The following is a 14,162-nucleotide window of genomic DNA, read 5'->3' as shown; positions in this document are numbered from 1 at the left end:
CCCATAGTCCTTTTTATAGTCCGTGACCCGGAAGTGCTCCTGTCCTCCAGTCCATGTGATTCACTAGCACTTCTGGGTGGGTTGAAGATTCATATTTTTCTTCAGCCCGGAAGTACTTCTGTTCTTCCGTCCCCGTGACTTGGGAGTACTTCCGGGCTATAGGGAAAATAGAAATCCCTGTGTCTCCCTGCAGTATCCCCTGGCGGCACCCACAGTATCCAGCAGGGCTGTGAAGCCGAACTCCATTTTCCATGATGCTCTGTGGGAATCCGGGGCACCTCCATGTTGCTGGGAGGACTCCATCTAGCGGCCTGGATGTATTGGTCGGGATAAGCTGCCAGCCATCTCTCACATTATATCTACTGTATAAATAAAGAGTATAAATGTGCTGTGCTTCTTGCTTTAGCCTCACATCGCCAGGTGTTCTACCATTAGAATGACGTTAGCAGGCTGAAAGGCAAGGGGAGGTAATTAGAAGATAAAATGAAATCAGTAGAAAAGCAGAGGTCAGAACCAGAAAGTCAAAAGAAACATGTATCAAATCTCAAAGAGCAAGCATCTAAGTTGAAAGAGGAAAGTCTTTAACCTGAAGAACTAAGATTTTGCATGAAAAATGATATCTTTCCAAAGAATATCCACATACTTGGACACTATTCCCCAGTCAGCACCAGCTTATAAAGCATGACATTAATGATATCACAATAAGCTACAATCAAGGCCACATTCCTAGTAACATTATCACCTTCTGTGTAGATTTTGCACATTGTTACATATTTGCATGGGATTTCTCCTCCCACATCATATGAATGTGCATTTTAGTTTAATAATCAGAGTGTTATGGATGCATGCACTCAATCTGGGATTAGTTCTAGGCTTTCATAAAGTGATAGGTTCCAGCTCTCTACAATAATATAATGGCAAATGGAGAGTTAAGAATAGATATAAGTTGTTGATAAATTGTGCACATCAACGAATTTACAGTATCATCTACTCCTCGTCATTCTCATATATTCCACCATGTTACCCTCCTGTAAATATGTCATAGTACTGGCATATTGAAATCCCTAAGACAGCCATCATCTGAGTGATATGTAGTCACACACATTTAGTCATCAGTGCTTTTAGGGTTATGAGGGTAGAAGCATATCCTGGCAGTGCTGAACACAATGGACCAAACATTACATGATCCATAGTGAAACATACTCATTATGCTGAAAACAAATTGCTAACTAGCCTAACACACATTTATGGGAGATGAAAGGAAAAACAGATTATATAGAGACAAACCTACACAGACATACAGAGAATGTGCAACCACCACACACACACACACACACACACACACACACTTACAGTGACTGAACAGGGATTCAAAACAAGTTTCCTGGAACTGTAAGGCTGTAGGGGTTGACTGCTGCATTTTAATTTAAGTAATTAAGAACTGAGTAGAAACAAGAAGTCATGGACATCTTGCTTTGTCAAAACAAAATGTGGAATGCTGTTTTGAATTTTGTAATATCCTAGTGAGAAACAATGCAGTCGTGCATATTTAATGGCTACATTAAAAAAAAAAAAACAGAAATACTTACATAACTGTAACCACAGCCTTGAACACATCATTTTCTGCGCTCATTAAAAATATCATCTGCTCTGAAACCTGTTTGCAAACAAACAGGCAAATGGAGCTTCCAGCAGGACTTAAAACACTCAGCCGCTGTTTCAGGGGCTTTTTCCCCTCTGCACCTGCTTTGCCAGGTGTGAATTGGAGTTCAATTAGCCTCACACAGGGCTTCATGTTTGGCAGCGCTCTCAGGAGAATGGAATAAGGAGCTAATTCTATCTTTTGCCAAGGGCTTCTTGAAAGATCTGTGTTCACCTAAGGCTGCAGATAACAGAATGGTTGCCATTATTACAGTTCAGTTACAAAAGCTAATGTTCCACAAATGAGCTACATTTTTCGAAGTAGTTTTAAACATGTTTTGAACTGTTGAATCAGTCAAGCTTAAAAAGGAGCAAAGCTATTTGTATTTCTATATAAAAAAAATCTGACATTAGCTCAGTACAGTCAGCTTTTTGTTTTTCTTTTTTATTTTTTAAATCGTTGATCTCTGATAACAAAGTTATTTCAAAGCCTGCAGAAACTAAAGAGATTTTTTTTTTTACTGCTTTCAGATGATGGCAGGAAGAAAAGCCTGAAAACGAATCAGAATCTTCCTGTGATTTACCATCTCTTTGGTTAGCCCTTGCAGCTCTCATGAAAAGAGCTATTTGTGAAGCTGCCGTCCTGCTCCACAGAATGGCAAACCATAGACTTGTTAGATTTCAATTCCTGTCTGTGTAGAGCCTCTCTTATCTGTGAGCCTTTAATCTCTGTTGAACCAAGGTGCCCTTTAAAATGATGAACAGACATTTTGCTTGTTTGTCAGGAGAGAAATACTCAAGCTGCTTGAGCCTGAACAAGAAAATAATGAATGTGTTAAATTTAGGTTGGCATGGTAGGTTGTTAGGGCTGACGGAGTCCAGTAGTTGGAAAAAATTGATCTTTTTTTATAATTGCCCTGGCAATCATTCACTCATAATGTACCTCATGATATCCAAAAGCCTCTTGCATTAACTAGCAGGATTATGTGGTGCGACTGATCTTAGTTTTAGCAAATAAAATGCAAAGGTTAACATCACAAGGAAGGCAAGAAAAATGTATGCAGTGGCCACGCCAAGCTAATATCCTACCCTAGAGCATAAAGTATCTTGGGTGAACTCGCTAAAACTAGGGATGCTAGATTTTCCACAAAATGTGCGTTTTTTTTTACCTTTTGAGTTCAAACTCTTCTTTAGGCACATACACTTTCCTTATCACATCCCTTTTTCTTGCAGGGAAGAAGAATCTCACAGCTTTCTAGTGACAGAAACATCAATTGTCAGCACAGAAAAAAGGAGTTTATGATTGGTCACTTTTAAGTGTATGAGTCAGAATTCTGCATTATTATCTTACTAGACAAAGAGCCCGTTTCGACAACATAAGATGAAACGTAAATCCACCGCCTACAGCGATGTTGGTCGAAGTCGCCTTTCTTTTTGAATTTTCGCGGCCATAAATCCGCCGCCTGCCGTGATGTCGGACTCGTAAGGTTTTTCGGGCAGCTGCGCAGAAGGCAACTGCGCATTCGGCTTCGGACATGCGCAGAAGGCGACTGCGCATTTGGCTTCGGATGGACCCTGCTGCAATGTTGGTCGAAGTCGCCTTTCTCTTTGAATTTTCGTGGCCGTAAATTCGCCACCTGCCGCGATGTTGGTCGAAGTCGCCTTTCTATTTGAATTTGAATCCTCACAGGTGGCGCAGTGGTAGTGCTGCTGCTTTGCAGTAAGGAGACTGTAGAAGAGTGTGGGTTCGCTTCCTGGTTCCTCCCTGTGTGGATAGCGCTTTGAGTACTGAGAAAAGCGCTATATAAATGTAATGAATTATTATTATTATTATTAATTTTTGCGGCTGTAAATCCGCCGCCTGCCGCAATGTCGGTCTCGTAAGGTTTTTCGGGCAGCTGCGCAGAAGGCGATTGCGCATTCGGCTTCGGACATGCGCAGAAGGTGACGTGCGCAGAAGGTGACTGCGCATTCGGCTTCGGACGGATGTGAGTGAGTGAGTGAGTGAGTGAGTGAGTGAGTGAGTGAGTGAGTGAGTGAGTGAGTGAGTGAGTGAGTGAGTGAGGAGACTGGCAAATTATATATAAGATATGTTAGGTTTTATAGCCTAGGAATTGTAACTTGCTTTTGTTTTGTTCTAAGCCCTTCACTTAAATTTTATAAACTTGTCCAGTAACACTTGTTCCCAAACAGTCCCCCAGACTGATGTTTACTTGGTTATATTGATATCTTTTGTAAGTCGCTTTGGATAAAAGCGTCTGCTAAGCAAATAAATGTAAACAACAACAACATTTATTTATATAGCACATTTTCATACAAACAATGTAGATCAAAGTGCTTTACATGATGAAGAAAGAGAAAAAAGACAAAATAAATAATAAAAATTAGGGAACACTAATTAACATAGAATAAAAGTAAGGTCCAATGGCCAGGGAGGACAGAAAAAACAAAAAAAAAAACTCTAGACGGCTGGAGAAAAGAATAAAATCTGCAGGGGTTCCAGGCCACGAGACCACCCAGCCCCCTCTAGGCATTCTACCTAACATAAATGTAACTACAGTAAATCTCAGCTTGATTTGTTTTCATACCATCTAGTTGCTTATGCTCCCTATATTTATTTCATTACTACATAAACTGTTCTTATCATTTCAGGTGTTTGATACCCTTTTGTTTTATTTCTTTTATTCAGCAAAAAGGCCTCCCTGATTTTAAGAAAGATGGTTCAAAAGTAGTAGTTATTGACCTTCCTGCAAGTCAGATTGTTGTTTTGGTTTTTTTTTGGCCAATGCATGAATTTGTCAGAACTTTGTCATGTAAAGATTATTCCTTAGTGGATTATATGCTGAAGGCAAGAAAAGGTGTACAGTATACAAATGGCAAACACATACACACAAAAAGAGATTTTTGTTTACAACTGAACTACAGCACAGGAGAACACATTCTTCCATATTCTAACTATCTTATCCTTTTTGGATTTGCTAATTCCTTTGCTTTCAGGAACAGGGTGTAGGTTCGTTACCAGGCCTCCCGAGGGTTGGATCATTTGGCTGGATTCAGGATCACCTATATCCCAAGAAGGTGGTTTTTTGTAAGAGCTTTGTTGAATCTGATGCAGGTATGTTGGAGCTTCCTATGGACTGTTTGGGACTGAAATTTGAGTCTGAATCTCCTGGTTGTGGGGTGGTGATGCTAATCACTATTCCAACTGAGCCATCCCACTCAACGCAGTACGAAAATTCATGCTGACTAAAAAGAATGGATGAGGCATGTGAGAAAATCACATGAGAAGTTTAAAGCAAAACAGTTACTTCACATAGCAGGGTCAAAGATGAAAAGCAAGTACCTAACTGTTAGGCCACATGAGATTTTGGTGAATGGCACATTTTCTCACAATTGTTTTCCCATATATTTCATTGTGCTGTTGCATAGATTTCTAGGGTCATTAATGTCAAATACTCTCATGATTTGGAGTTTATTTTACATTTTTTTTATAGTTTCTCTTGGGACTCTAAAAATAATCGAATCTTTGTTTTAAAGGGTTTTAGAAATCATGGTATCCAGTCATCACATTTGTGTTAGAATATGATGCATTTTAATGTTGTTTAATAATAAACATGTTCCCCTGCGGGCGGCACGGTGGCGCAGTGGGTAGCGCTGCTGCCTCGCAGTTGGGAGACCTGGGGACCTGGGTTCGATTCCCGGGTCCTCCCTGCGTGGAGTTTGCATGTTCTCCCCGTGTCTGCGTGGGTTTCCTCCGGGCGCTCCGGTTTCCTCCCACAATCCAAAGACATGCAGGTTAGGTGGATTGGCGATTCTAAATTGGCCCTAGTGTGTGCTTGGTGTGTGGGTGTGTTTGTGTGTGTCCTGCGGTGGGTTGGCACCCTGCCCGGGATTGGTTCCCTGCCTTGTGCCCTGTGTTGGCTGGGATTGGCTCCAGCAGACCCCCGTGACCCTGTTTGGATTCAGCGGGTTGGAAAATGGATGGATGGATGTTCCCCTGCTACACCATCTTTCTTTCATTATAGGTGCCACTATTTTGAGCTCCCTTAGATAAGGACATATTCATGAGTTGCCCTCAGAAGTTACACCAAGTAACAACATCGGCAAATCATAAGCGAACAACATGGTACATTCATTGTCCAAATTTGTGGATACAGTGTAACAACTAACATTTTTATTTGAGCATTTAAAAGAATCTCTGGTTTTGAACCTTATCTGACCCTTGACTAAGACTTTCACCTAACATTTTGGCTTTGACTGTTGTTGCGCACATTGGAGGGGGCCTAAGGGTTCTGGAGATGGTAATAACCCATTGAACCAAGGAGTGGCGTTGTTTTCTAATGCCTTCTCTCTTCCTACCTCCGTAGACTGGAAGACTGATAGTCATTCCACCACTGAAATCACTTCCTTTGTCCCCCCTCCTGCACCCGCCCCTTCCTGCAGGGATCATTTAAAACCTCCGACACTGCCATTTTGAACCAGTGCTCTCTTGAACTCGTATTTAAAAATATGTTGTTTCAGTGTTGCTGAAAATTGTTGATTATCTTACTGTGCAATTATACAGGGTCACTGGGTGGTGTCAGAAACTATTTATTGTTGTTTGTTTTTTTGTTACACTGTATTTACTATTTTAGGTTTGTTAAATTCTTACAATTTTCTACTTGCGAATTTGTGTTAGGCTGTGGTACTAAATCTTGTCTTGCCAGATATGACCTTGGCTAGGTATTTCTTCAATCCAACTTCTGATTCCGTCTCTATCGAAAATTAATGCTGCTCTGTGTAGTCAGTACCCATGTACAGAGTTCAGTGAAATTCTTAGTTTCATATACTAATCAGTATGCAACATGTCAAAACCGTTTAATGCCATAATTAGTAAGTTGAACTACCCTCCCATGATTACTTCTTGCTTATTTTCTTCTTTTGTTTCAGATTCTTAGTACAGGTATATACCACTAGCCAAAAAAGGTTGAAACTGCTTATAACTTATCTCATGATGTCTAAAACAATCTCGCCCACTGTACCACACTTAAACAATACTACTAATGACTGATACCCCATTTTACTTGATACAATACAAAGTTTGCCAACACTAGTAAGGCAAATAAAATGTAGGCAATAGCCATGTCAAGCCCAAATTTTACCCTCAAGTTCAAGATATGATAGAATCAAAAAAGCCCTCAGGTCCATCACCTGTCTATAACATTTGCCAAGGAATCTTAAGCTTAGTTAAAAACCCAGCTGGTTTGCGGTCATTATGAGAAAAATGTCCCTTGAATGACAATAATTATTGAAATTTACCAGGACAATAGGGTTAGGCAATGAGTCCGTGTTATTGAATATTTCACATATTCTGGCAATAAATGGCTAGAGTGATCATCAATAATAAGTAAATGTGAAGTGAATGAGTGATTATACCTTTGTGTACATTAATGTCACATTTTCCTGTACAGCAAATGATTGATGGTGCCATATTGTCTGTTCATTTCCTTTGGTATGGTACTAGGGTGTTGAACCTCGTTAGCCATTATGGATGAAATGAGAAGTCATGCAAAATGACACCTTTTATTGGCTAACTAAAAAGATTACAATATGCAGACTTTCAAGGCAACTCATGCCCCTTCTTCAGGCAAGATGCAATCTGGTATAGTGTGTGACTCCTAGCATTGCAACTTTTTGCATTGATAAGTTGGGGGTTATCTTTTGCGTTTTTGGGTTAGTAACCTAGCACAGGATTTAGTCCTAAGACGAAAAGAGGAAGGCCTAAGTGAAGGTTTATGGATGTGGTGAGAGAGGACATGCACGTGATGGGTGTAACAGAACAAGATGCAGAGGACAAAAAGATATGGAAGAAGATGATTCACTGTGGCAACCCCTAATGGGACCAGCCAAAAGAAGAAGAAGAAGTGACATACTGTACATCCCAAAATTAGGGTTCAAGTCCCAATCTCAGCTCTAAATGAATTTCAGTTCAATTAAGGTTTATTGTCTTTTGTAAATGGTACATTCTTATTTACGTTCCTTCCATTGACTAATAATAATAATAATTCTTTGCATTTATATAGTGCTTTTCTCACTACTCAAAGCGCTCAGCAATTGCAGGTTAAGGGCCTTGCTCAAGGGCCCAACAGAGTAGAGTCTCTTTTGGGAAATTTACGGTATTCAAACCGGCAACCTTCCGATTGCCAGTGCAGATCCCTAGCCTCAGAGCCACCACTCTGCCGTCCTAGTACAGTAATGCACTACAGATGACAAACAAAAAAAGACAATGAGTGCAATATCTTTGCACTGAGTTAAATATATATGTAAAATGTATATAATACATAGATTCAATTAACAATCATGTTTATTAGTATGAGTAGCTGTTGAGTAACCTTATGATTTATGTTCTTCATCTGTCACCTCCACAATTTAGGTTGCGTGGTGGCTCTAAACCCCGTCCAGTATGACCGAGGCTGGGTTTAAAAGTAAATCTGTTGTATGGTGGACTATCAAGATAGGTTCTGTTCCCTGTGAAGCGGAAGTGGATTAGGTAAGTTTAGTAATGTATGTATATTATTCTTTTGATTATGTTAACATGGATGAAATGTGAACTAATCACCATGTGTTTTGCAATATAGAGTTTTTGAGGGCAGGAGAATTTCCTGTCAGCATCAGGTACAAGGTAGGCACTAACCCTAGGCAGGCCATAAGTCCAGAACATCTGCTCAGATATCTCTGACCAGTTTATACACACCAGTAAACTTAATATGTGTAGTGTATCTTTGTGATGTGGGAGAAAACGTGAGCTAATATTCCATGGACTTATTAAGGTTTTCATTGCTATATTTCTTTTATTGTATGCTTTGCTTTTCAAGTATTGTAAGCCTTGGTTAATTTTTATGTTTTTCCAGTGGGTTTTCTTTTATACTGTATGTACTGTATAGCATGGTTTAAATATCCATTGCTTTGATTTAGTTCTTCCAAGAAAGAAATATCCCCATAATTCACTACCCCTTCAAGCTGAAAACCTTTTTTTTACATATAAATTGAAGACAGCCTTTGTTCACCTCCTAATTATAAGATTGTAATCATATTCTAAGTTATTTGAAACGTGTAAAGCAAATTTCTAGTAAAAAATAACAAGACACAGTATTTGGTTTGCATGACTAGTAGCATTCAAGCCTGCATTTATTCTGTATAGGTTTTCAATATGACATCTTTCTGAAAATGTTAAATAGATTTTTTTAATAAGATCACTGAGCATCTGAATCATGTTATTTGACAGGCAGTGCATCTTATGGGTAAATGCATTGAATTATATGGTACAAACTTGCCTGTTCATTTTTCCACCACTGTCTGACTTTGTAATCCTGAGCATCATTTGTACAAATAAATATACAATTGCACTGTGCTGTTGTGATTACCAAATGTATGTGAATGAAACCTTCAGGAAAATAAGTAAACATACTGTAACTTTATCATTTTATTATTTCATCATACAAAACATCTATATTATGGTAGGGATTGAATTACATTTTTTTTAATAAGATACTTTTTTGTGATGTGCTGTACCTGATAATAATGATCAGGAACTTTTACTATTTGAATTTTCTAAGGCAATGACCTTATTTTTTTGGTTTCTAATATTTTTAATACAAAGCAGAAAACTATACAGTGAAATTGAAACTGTTTGCAATAGAGTTCGATATGAGGGGAATTCTGTGCAGAATCTGCATTTCTTCCTCTGTTCATGGGATTTTTTTCTCTGACATCTAGTACTCACTTTTATTGTCCAAAAGAAAACCATTAAGCTACTATAAATCAAAAATCAAAACTGGTCCAGTTTGAGTAGTGATTATGCTCTGGGATGAATGGGAATTAGGTTTATATCCTTGTGATCTATTCAGATTAAAGTAGTTAAAGAAAAAGGGGATATTGATCTTTACAGTGCAGGCATATAATGTAGCATGTAGTTTTACGGTGTACATGAAAAAATATTTTATATAGAATGTTCACAAAAGAATAGAACAATATTTTATTGTTTCAGAAGCAACAGTAAAATGTTTGCATGAAAAAGAAAAGGAATTGGGGTGCCATCCGGGTTTCCTTTTTTAATTTTAAGGGCAGCTGTTAAACAAAACAGGTGCACGAGGAAGCAAAACACAATGAACATAAATAGCCTTCCTGGCTTTTCAAAATAATTGGCTCTTAAGAGCAGGGGGGTATTTTTCGTACATGGATTACTCGTTTAGCCGGATGTAATTGTTGACGATTTGGCGTAATCCTGGATCTGTTGGTTTCTCGAAACTCTTGCTGGAAGTGTTGTCACAGCAACACATCCTAATCCTCAAACCTGCTCGGAGCAGGTTTGTTCTGTGTAAACAAGGATTAGCTCACACACTTAATCAGTGTTCATGCATGGAATTCATTTAGTCATGACTTCGCCATTCATGAATGAGCAACCAATTGATATCGGTACGCAAATTATAAGAAGAGAATTTCATATAGAGAGGGGTTTGTGCGATCGGCAAGATCCTTTATTGCTCCTGTAGGAAATATTTTCTGCATTAGCCGAGGGGGAATATTGTACCTCAAAAATTTATTAGGACCTTACTGTATATTCGAAGTCAAGTCAGGCTCTCACAACCACACAGACAGTATGCATTGCTTTGAGGTTTTTTGCAAACAGCACTTTTTTTATATACTGTAGGCAATGCGGAAAATCTATCTAAAAGTGCAGTTTGCCAGTCAATTCGTAAAGTCTGTTTGGCTCTGAAATATTTCATTGTGTTTCCTGGACACTTGCATGTGCAGACAAAAGAGGCGTTTCATGCCATTGCAGGTTGGTAATACACAGGCAAAAACACCCACAGTTCCATAAAGAATCTCACAATCAGCCTAACATTCTCATTAGCCAGGATTTCCAAATGTGATTGGGGCACATGGGACTGATCAGAGTGGAGTTTGATTTGGAAAATATACTTCTCCTCCTTATGAATAATCAGACACAGTGTCTTCATCAAATATTTGACCTTTGTCAATATTCATTGGTCAGATACAGGTTCTAGGGATGTGACATTCCCTGCAACTGACCCAACAAAAAAAAGAGGGCTATATGGAACCTACCTATGGCACACATTGAGGACAAATATATGCAATGACCATCCTTTACCTGAAATGAAGTGACCACTGCATCCTGCCACTGATTCTGAGGAGGAGCTTCCCCCTGGAATATATATATACAAATTGTCACACATGAGCATGGGAGGCAGCTAAAGGGCTCAAAGAGGGTAATTACAGTACATGACAGACCAGAGGTAACGGTGTGCAGTGTGCAGTAACTCTTTCTCTCTTTCTTCTGCAGACCAACCAAAGAAAATTCCACCTGGCCCGATGACATCACTTCCTCACCCGGCTTTAAAAATGCCATTTTGTTAGCCACACATCAGTCCTGTTTTGGACTCAGCTTTATAAAGACATATTGTTGACTTTTTGTTTTTTTTCGACACAATCTTCAAGTATACGGGGCGGCTACCCCAAACCTTTTTCTGTGTTCATTTTATTTGACCATATATATGAGGAGAAAACGTCATATATATATATAAAAAAAATAATCTAATTAATTAGAGGCTTTATAATTAATTAATCTTGATTAATCGCATTTTATCGCACAAGAAAATTTGCCCCAAAGCGCAAATGTTTTTTTTAATTTAAAAGGGTTTTAGTGGGAGACAGAATCAAATAATAGACATGGACATGAAAATTGTAAACTCAAGCTCTTTTAATTTCTGAAAAAAAATGCATTTAAACTGCATTTCAATTCAAAACAGAAACAAAAATAATATCCCTGGCTAAAATTGGGCAGACTTAAAAATAAAGTGCTATTTTAAGTAGTTTAAGTACATTTTCAGAATGGTATTGTCTTTAAATAATAATAATAAAAATTTCAACATAAAGTGCAGTTTTTCTTCTTAAAAAAATAAGGCAGAAATATAAAAGGTAATTTGACCAGCTTCACCTTTAAACTCTGAGTAACCTTAGCCAAAATTATTTTGTACATTAGGCTAAAACAGTGTGATCATTGAACATTTTAGTGCAAAAAATAACAAACCCATTGACTCACAATACCTCCATGCTTATTTATTGTCCATCTCTTTCAGCCAGTTACTTAGACAAACTAGCCTGTTCACATTTTCAGAGCTCAAGGCAGCTCTGTTTTTGTTACTATGTGACCTGCAAGTGAGAACAGTCTCTCACATGGGACAGAAGTGGCAGGACTAATCAGATACTTGCGGGTCAGGACAGACAGCTATGGGTAGGTCCCTGCTCGACTGGACCACCACTGCAGCGGGCAGTCTGTCTCACTGATGGTGGATTCTGCTCTGTACAAACTCAGGGCCCTGTTACACAGGGCTTCCTCATCTGAATCAGAGTCTAAAGACAATGAAGAGAGAAGGAGGTTCTTTGTCTTTGCTGGCTCCTTTGTGGTGGCATCTTTACACTGTTCCTGCAACAGGGCCTCAAGGCTGGTCCAAACCTCTTCTCGCTCTCCCCTTGCAAGACACTATAACATCCTTAAAGCGTGGGTCGAGCACAGTAGCTATCTTGAGCCACTGATGGTTGAGTGTAGCTACACGTTGGGATAGGTCCTTTGTGAAGGCAGTCTTAAATTTCACCATGTAGTGTGAGTCATCATCGGAGACCTCCATGGTGTGATGCAGGTGGCAGAAAGCAGGTAAAACCACTGAACATGAGACATATGTCTCACCTCCAAGAAGCTCAGTCACAAACCTGTAGTAGACAGTTCAAGAAAGTAATTATTAATCTACACAATAACTGTCAACTATAGAGCTTTTTGAAGAAACAGTAACAATAAGTTAAAAACGTTTTGTTTACCTGCATGGCTCAAGGACAGTAACCAGCTTTTGGAGTTTTACCAGCTTTGATGGAGTTAAAATGACTAGCTTGTGCTTTTGTTTGTCTAAAGCAGCAAAAACAGCCTCTTGATTCTTTAGTAGACGAGAAACCATATCCAGCGTTGAATTCCACCGTGTGGAAACATCCTGTATGAGTAGCTTTTTCTGTTGCCCCAGTCTTGTTTGCTCCTGGTGTATTTCCTCCATATTAGCAGGGCTGTGTTTAAAGTGACCCACTATCTTGCGACATTTTGCTAATGCATCACTAAACCCACTATCAGCAAGGCTAACAGTGATAGTTCTTTGCAAGATGTGAGCAATACAAGGCATGTGTTGGAATGGGAGGTGTCTTGCTGCAGCCACAATGGTTTGTGCACTGTCTGTTCCAATTGTGGTGACCTTTTGTTGAGTTCCCCATTCCCCTGCCATAAAGAGAAACTGCTCAGTGCAGTTTTTGGCATGGTTTCTGGTGTTTGTCTTCTGCACAGTCAGGGCAAAAGACTGTAGATTTCATGTCCAGTCTGTGACATCAACAATATGTGCAGTGACTCAGATGTAATTAGAATTACTAACAGTTATGGAAGTCCAATGATCCCCAGTAAGAGCCACAAAGTCCGCTTTCTGTAATGCATCTAATTTTGCTTGCTTTTCAGTGTCATAAAGCTGTTGAATTTTACTTGAAATTTCGGCACGGCAGTTGGAAAGTTGGATCACCTGACGCTAACTGTAGCACATTTTCTAACCCCCTATCTTCTACCACTGATAGTGGTCTACAGTCCAGAGCAATCCATTTTGTGAGAGAATTTGTAAGTTTGACCGATGTTGACTTACTAATTTTGGTCCTGAAGCCAGTCATTTCATCAAGTTTGGGCTGTCGACAACTTTTGTTGGTACTTAAACTCGTACTGCTAGCGCTAACAGCTCCCACAGTTTCTGTGCTCGCTGCAACATGTTTTGCATTTAGATGGTACCGTAAAGTTGAAGTGCTTCGGTGATATGCAAACTCCTTTTTGCACAGTTTGCACAAAACCACGCTTTTATCAAGGCTTCCGTCGGGTAGTCTTTTGAAATGAAATTTGCCTCAGATCAGTCCTAGCAACGCGCTTTCTTCTGATTCTTCCATTTCTGTAGCTCTGATGTGTGCATCAATGTAATCGGTGTACCAGGAAATCGTGCATTGACAAAAGTTCCCCTTTGCTTGGAATGCAAAGTGTGATTACATGCGTTATTTTTTTTAACGCTTATTTTTTTTCAAATTAATTAATCGCAATTAATGCGTTAAATTCCCACCCCTAATATATATATATATATATATATATATATATATATATATATATATATATATATATATATATATATATATATTGTGGTGGTTGGCTGGGGGCTGTGGACAGACCAGGAAAGGGATTGTGCCTTCCCTGGACCACAAGAGGGCAGCTGCCCTGGTTTGTGTGGAGGCCACAGGAATGGAGCATGGAAGCTCAACCCTATAGGGGTCCACAATCACCGCCAGGGGGCGCCTGGATGAGAAAGGAGCCCTGGACGTCAGCACTTCTGCCACACCCGTTGGAGGAAGAAATACCAGGGACACCAGGAGTGCTTCCGGGTGCTCAAGCAGCACTTCTG

The 14,162-nt window shown here is 39.4% G+C and overlaps 1 long non-coding RNA gene across 1 annotated transcript; it reads right to left on the bottom strand.

The window, feature by feature from the left end:
* Nucleotides 1-13,087: 13,087 nt before the first annotated feature.
* Nucleotides 13,088-13,654, bottom strand: LOC127528455 (uncharacterized). The gene is made up of 2 exons (XR_007935350.1): nt 13,553-13,654; nt 13,088-13,181 (listed from the first exon to the last, which is right to left on the bottom strand). It is a non-coding gene; the product is annotated as an uncharacterized LOC127528455 (long non-coding RNA).
* Nucleotides 13,655-14,162: the final 508 nt, after the last annotated feature.

Source organism: Erpetoichthys calabaricus, chromosome 6, assembly GCF_900747795.2.
Source record: "Erpetoichthys calabaricus chromosome 6, fErpCal1.3, whole genome shotgun sequence".
In the NCBI taxonomy this organism is placed as follows: Eukaryota; Metazoa; Chordata; class Cladistia; order Polypteriformes; family Polypteridae; genus Erpetoichthys; species Erpetoichthys calabaricus.
This window is presented reverse-complemented; position numbering and strand designations above follow the sequence as displayed.